Genomic DNA, 7,100 nt, shown 5'->3' with positions numbered 1-7,100 from the left:
TTTAAAACCTATAGGATCATACAATGACCAAATCTACCTAGTTCCAAGACGTTTTTATCATCCCAAAAGGAAACCCCATACCCATTAGCAGTCCCTCCCATCTCCCTTGCCCCAGTCCCTAGCAGAGGCCTCTTATTTCCAAAGTCCCAGTACACTAGTCACTAATCTACTTTCTATCTCTATGGCTTTTCCTATTCTGGAAATACAGAAAAAATAAGTACTTACCGTATTTTTCCAAGGGAGCAACTGGCCTCATTGCTTTCCATTGAGAAGTTCTTTACCTGAAGAGGTGTTTGGAGATTGAGGTGATAGAGATCAACATCATGAGATACCTGTAGGTGATCGCTGAAGCCCTGAGAATGACTGAGTTGTCTGGAAGAGGGTGTGCGGAGACGGCCAGAAGGAGGGCCAAGTCCTGGGCCTCCGGGAGTATCTCAGTCAGAGATTGAGAGAGGAGATGAGAGAGCAAAGAAAACCACGAGGAAATAAATGAATGTGGAGGAGGGAAAAAGAAGCGACGGGGGGTCACTAGCTGACAGAGGCAAGAGTTGCAAGCCTGGAGTTCCTGAGAGTGAGTGCGAGAATGCCGCCCTCAGCACCTCAGCCGGATATCCAGGAGAGCAGCTTGCTGAGCTGTGGGAAGCCAGACCATCAGGTATGGGCGTCACTGTGTAGGGAGAGAAAGGGGACAGCTCATTTAGAAAGTGTGGCAGTAAAGAGAGAAAATTAGAGGGGGACATAAGGATCTAACAAAGATTTCTTCTGTTTCCAGGAAAAGAAAACTGGAAGAATCTTGACATGGTTTTGGGTTAAAAGCAAGGAGAATTTTGCTACTAAGAGTAAGGACTTAGGAACTTTAGTTAATTCCCATGCTGCTAGGATTTTATATCATGGAAATTTTGAAAGCTCTGCCAATGGAAACTAAAAGGGGGGAAAAGCCAAGCATTTAAGTGGTTAATAGAGGTAAAGTGCTTCTAACAGTACTTGTATTAGTTTTGGTCTCCGGGAAGCAGACAGTGAGGTGAAATTCAGAGTGCAAAAGATGATTGGGTATAACACGCATAAAAGATAAAAGGAAAAGGAGACAAGACTTCTTTTGGAAGGAAGGAAGGCCTTCAGACTGTGATGCAGATCTGACGGCACCTCTGCCAACCCACTGGGGAACTCTCAGGCAAGACTGCCCATCAGAAGAGTCCCAGGGGCACCTCCATGGCTCAGTCGGTTAATCATCTGTCTTCTTCCCAGATTATGATCCCAGGGTCCTGGGACTGAGCCCCAGGTCGGGCTCTCTGCTCAGCGGGGAGTCTGCTGCTCCCTCTCCTTCTCACGTGTGTTCTCTCTTGCTATCTCTCTCTCAAATAAATGAATAAAATCTTTAAAAAAAAGAGAGTCCTGGGCTAGGCAGAAATGGCGTGGCTGTAAACAATGTGTGAGCTAGTGATGAGTGCTAAGGATGCAGGGATGGGTAGAGGGTTCGAGGGTTTGTAAATTTAAATGGAGGTAAAGAGGTGAGTGTGGAGCTTGGGGAGGACTGGGAGGTAGGGATGGGATGGGTAGAATAGTAGTGGATGACATCCAACTGGATGGGGGTGGGGAGGGAACATCACATAGAGTCTCTAAGAATTTGGCTTTTATATGAGTAAAGTGAGAACAAATGCAGGGCTCTGAGCAGAGAAGTGACATTATCTAATTAATGTCTTACAAGGATGGTGGAAGGGCCATTAAGAAGAAGCTGAGGTAGTGCAGGCGTGGAAGCAGAAAGATGATGATTCAGGGAGGTGACGGTGGAGATGGTGAGAGAGAGTCAGAGTCTGGATGTGTCCTAAGTGGAGCCAGTAAGATTTTATGACGGATTAGGTGTGGAATGTGAGAATTAAGAGGCATTAAGAACAAAGCTCTGTGTAATAGTTCTCTATTGCTCTGTAACAAATTACTCCAAAACTTACAGTACTGTGAGGTAACAAATGGGTATTGTTTTTAGCTGCTAAATTTGTGGTAATTTCTTATCGCAGCCATAGAAAATGAATAAACCTTCCCAAGAAGCGTGCTCTATCTTTGACTAGCACCCATTGCAAGGAAATATTTCCTTATTTGTTGCTCTAAGATCTGTCACCGTGTTTCTTCCACCATTAGACCTAATTTTATTTCTTGGAGCCACATAGACAGCCCATCCTATATTTGAAGACAACCCTTCTGAGCCTTCCCTTCTTTGAATCAAAGATTCCCTCTGTATTCTCCACCCTGGTTACTTTTCTCAAATATATTGTGTTTGATTTAGGTCTCTGGATTTACGTTCTAGACAAATGGGGATTTACCGTAACAGCGATGTGTTTGAAAGCCTTTGCAGATTTGGAGTATCTTACTCTTCCATTATAAAGGAGAAATTTTCCATCTTTATTATAGAAGATAAACATTATTTTATTGGTCACTGACCATTCTATTGTCCATAATAGAAAAGCATCATTTTGAACGACCTGGAATTGAGGAAAATGAAGTAGAAAATTGTCAGGAAGGTTTCAGAAGGATGAATCTGCATGAACATTATAGATTGTGATACTTAATTAGGATTAAAATTCGATGCTTAGGTAGTTAACAGAAATTTCCCCAAGTGAAGTAAGCTCAGTGAAAATCAGCAGCATCTGGGAATGAAAATGTTGAATCTCATCTGTGCAGCTGGGCATCAGAAGGAAAAAGTTTCCTTTCTTGGTTCTTAGAACATGGGGCAGGACCAAGAGCTTTACCAAGACACTGGGGAAGATAGGTGGGACCAGTTCATGCTATGATCTTTAACTGAGAGCTCCTGATTATCTCCCAGATGCATGATTCATGGACAACAAGAACAAAAAAAAAAATGGATAACATGACAGGGGGAAAAAACCCTTAAAAGTTGAAAAACAAAGGAAAACTAGTAGGGGGAACAACATCCAAATGATGGTTAAAATGACTAACTGGTCCATTAAAAGGTAACTTTGAAGATACACTGACATGAGAGAAGTGAGGCTATTAGGAGTACTTTGAAAGTCACCAAGGAAAACTAGAGTGAATAAGCAGACAGAGTGGGTGACTGTCGTGTTCGCTTTGTATTACAATTGAAGAGTTTCGTTTCATACACATATGGATATTTTTCCTCAATTAAATTTTTAGCTCTTTTGGAAGAATGGTTGTGTCTTATTATTTCTTTGGATAGTACTTGATTAATGAAAATACTTGGAAAATACTCAATTGAACTGAATGAAATTGCCTGTTGACAGGCTGAATAACAAATGAAGACATTGTTGTTCTAATTAGAATACAGTTCCTTGGAAGAAAGCTAGAGTGAGTCTGAAGAAACCACATTTTCCTAATTCTTCCGTCCCTCCTCCTTAAATGACCCATTGCTCTGGGGTGTTTTTCCAAGTATGGTCCAAGGACTGATGTATTAGGATTATCTGAGGATACTTATTAAAAATGAAGAATCCTACATCCTACTGTCCAAGACCCCCTGAGTCAGAATCTGAGAGGTAGAGATACTTATGAGTTTCTAAAATCGTGTTTAATTTACATACAATTAAATGCTTATCTTTTAAATACACTTTTCAGTGGGATTAGTCATGCACTCCACATGTAAGCACCACCCCAACCGAGACTTCTGTTACCTCAGAAAGCTTCCTTGGGCTCCTTTCCAGTTAATTCCACCCCCTATCCCAGAAGCAGTCACTGTTCTCATTTCGGTGTACTCAAAAGATCACCACATGTACTCTTTTGAGTCAGGCTTCTTCTCTCAACATGTTTTTGATATTCATCCACGTTGTTACCTGCGTGAGCAGTTAGCTCCTTTTTATTGCTAAGTAATATTCCATTGTCGGAAGGTGTTAGAATTTCTTTATACATTCACCCAGACATTTGAGTTGTGTATTCGTTTCCTATGCTGTGTAATCAATTGCTACAAATGCAGTGGTTAAAAACAACACACACTGATTATGTCACAATCTCCATGGTTCAGGAGTCCTGTCATGGCTTTCTTAGCTGGGCCCTGGGCTCAGTCTCATCAAACTACAGCTATGGTATTCGCCAAACTGCATTACCCTCTGGAGCTTGGGGTCCTCTTCCAGGCTCATGTGTTGTTGGCAGAATTCAGATTCTTGTGGTTGTACGACTGAGGATGCTGGCATCTTACCGGCTTTGAGCAGGAGCCTGGCTCTCTCTTGCCACTCCCTGCCATGTGGCCCTCTCTGTAGGCAGTTTACAACAGGGCTGTCTGCTTCTTCAGGGCCAGTGGGAGAATCTTCCTCCTCAGTCTGATAATGCAGACTCTTATAAAACATAAGAATAAATAATATATAAGCCAAAGGAGTAATATCTTGTCACCATCGGCCATATTAGAAGCAAGTCACAAATTTCACCCGGGCTCAAGGAAAAGGGATTAATACATGGCTGTGGATTATTGAGACCATGTAGGGCATGTCCACTGAAGTTGTGTCTAGTTTTTAGCTATTATGAATATTAGTGCACAAGTTTTTATGTGGACACATGTTATTACTTCTCTAGGGCAAATACCTAGGAGAGAAACTGCTGGATTGCAGTGCAGGCAAATATTTAACCTCATAAGAAAATGCCAAACAGGCCCTCTCTGTCTCCTCGGCCCTGGGAGCAGCTCTCCTGCTGCAGCCCCTCATTCCCTGAAAATGTACGCCTGTGCAAAGTTCGTCTCCACCCCGTTCTTGGTCAGGAGCACCTCTCAGCTGTTGAGCCGATTGCTGTCTGCAGTGGTGCTAAAACCACCCGAGACACTGACAGATGAGGCACCTTATAAGGGCCTCAGCATCTTGGCAGCCCCACGTCCCCTGACCTCACTTATTCCTAGCCGAAGCTTCCAAACCAGCGCCATATCAAGGGACATCGATACAGCACCCAAGTTCATTGGGGCTGGGGCTGCCACGGTAGGGGTGGCTGGCTCTGGGGCTGGAATTGGGACTGTGTTTGGGAGCCTCATCATTGGTTATGCCAGGAATCCCTCTCTGAAGCAACAGCTCTTCTCCTACGCCATTCTGGGCTTTGCCTTCTTGGAGGCCATGGGGCTCTTTTGCCTGATGATGGCCTTTCTCATCCTCTTCGCCATGTGAAGGATCCGTCTCCACCTCCCATAGGTCTTTCTCCCGTGTCTCGTCTGCCCTGTATAATCCTTTTCTTATACCTCCCCAGGCAGCCTGGGGAAAGTGGTTGGCTCAGGGTTTGACAGAGGGAAGACAAATAAATACTGTATTAATAAGAAAAAAAAAAAAAAGAAAATGCCAAACAGCTCTTCAAAACGGCTGTCATTTTACCCGCCCATCAGCAATGTCATCGAGTCCCAGCGGCTCCCCTTTTCTTTTTACTAATACTCGCTATTCTCTGTGTCATTTGAGCCACTTTCTACTGGATGTCAAATCTGCATTTTTAATAAGCTCTATGGGTGATTCTTGCACATATTCAACCACTGCTCTGGTTGTGAGTCAGAGAGCGGCTGCTGAGGAGTCCTCATGATGGGTCTCTCAGAAGTCAGTCTGCAAACTTGACCGATCAGCTGGATCCCAGGGAGCATTTGCTGAAAACAGATTCCCGGTCCTCCCCCGGACCTTCTGAACCGCCATCTCCTGGAGTATAATTTGGGAATCTGTATTTTCCAAGAACCTTCTAAGTGATGTTTTGACCTGCTGAGGTTGAAAACCACGTCCATCACTGCTTCCAGACCTCACAGTTTCTCTGGTGTGCTACTTGCACAGAGAAAACTTGGACGCGGATCTGGGATGCTGAGATGGCGCCATAGCATTCTCCGCTTCATTAATAAACTCCGCGAGCACATTCACGTGCTCACTGGCTTCCTCTGTATCTTCTTGTGTTCATGACACAGCTTCCCCGGGAGAAAAGAATTTGGGGAATTGGAGCTCCAACGTTTGGCCTGACAAACAAGACTTATTTCTTATTAGAGGAAATTTTCACTCCAACTATAACTCCATAATCTCAAGTAACGAACCCCATTCCCTTTTCAGGAGGACATTGAGTTTCTTTAGGGAGCGATCGTTTGAAAAATACTTGCTGAGCTCATGCTATGTGGCAAGGATGGCGATGAGCGGGTAAGAACTGGACGGGCGCCAGAGGGGAGACAGACCGCTAAACCAGCAATCGTCATCGCCTGACAGACGATGCAGAGCTCTCTGGGACCACACAACAGGAGCACCCAACCTGAGGAAGGAGCGGCAAACACTCCTCCTGGCTTCTTCTCTAACCATCATCTTTTTTTTTTTTTTTTAAAGATTTTATTTATTTATTTATTTATTTGACAGAGAGAGATCACAAGTAGGCAGAGAGGCAGGCAGAGCGAGAGAGAGAGAGGGAAGCAGGCTCCCTGCCGGGCAGAGAGCCCAATGCGGGACTCGATCCCAGGACCCCTGAGATCATGACCTGAGCCAAAGGCAGGGGCTTAACCCACTGAGCCACCCAGGCACCCTCTAACCATCATCTTTTTAAAACCATGTTCATTTGAATAAATGCAACTGAACTCCTCTCTCTCTCACCAGCAGTCTTTTCCCTCAGGCCAGACTGAGGTCATCATCTGTCAGGGATGGTTGCATGGAGAAGGACCACCAGACAACCACAGGCCCCTGGAGTTGAGAGAGTCAGACGGAGGGACAGAGGACAGAGGCATGTGGCCAGTGACGCACTCGAATGCGGATAGTGAGTCTGTGACAAGATGAAGACCAGGAGTTAGGAGACTCTAGCTATGCTGCTAGCTAATGTCTCTGAGAGTCACGTACCTTTGCTTCTTCCTAAAAGATAATTAAATGGTGTCTCAAGAACCTATATAATGAAGATGTCTGAAGAGTCTGGGCATATAGGATAAACCTATTTTTAAATAGTGTACCATTGCCTTTAGATGATTTGCTTATTTTTTCCTCAACCTCAATCACCTTTTCAGGTATAATTCTTCTAAACTTCAGGATGCTACAGAGCATTCAAAAAAGTCTGGAAATACAGAGAAAATAAGGACTTACTGTATTTTTCCACGTGAAAAATCGGCCTCATTGTTTTACATTTGGAAGCTGTTTACCTGTGAAGGTGTCCGGAGATTGAAGGAAAACATA

General features: G+C 44.1%; 1 pseudogene; it reads left to right on the top strand.

The window, feature by feature from the left end:
• The first annotated feature begins 4,649 nt into the window (after positions 1-4,649).
• On the top strand, positions 4,650-5,102 carry LOC111144924 (annotated as a pseudogene).
• Positions 5,103-7,100: the final 1,998 nt, after the last annotated feature.

Source organism: Enhydra lutris, unplaced genomic scaffold (genome assembly GCF_002288905.1).
Source record: "Enhydra lutris kenyoni isolate GAN:26980312 unplaced genomic scaffold, ASM228890v2 scaffoldscaffold1, whole genome shotgun sequence".
Taxonomy (NCBI): Eukaryota; Metazoa; Chordata; class Mammalia; order Carnivora; family Mustelidae; genus Enhydra; species Enhydra lutris.
This window is presented reverse-complemented; position numbering and strand designations above follow the sequence as displayed.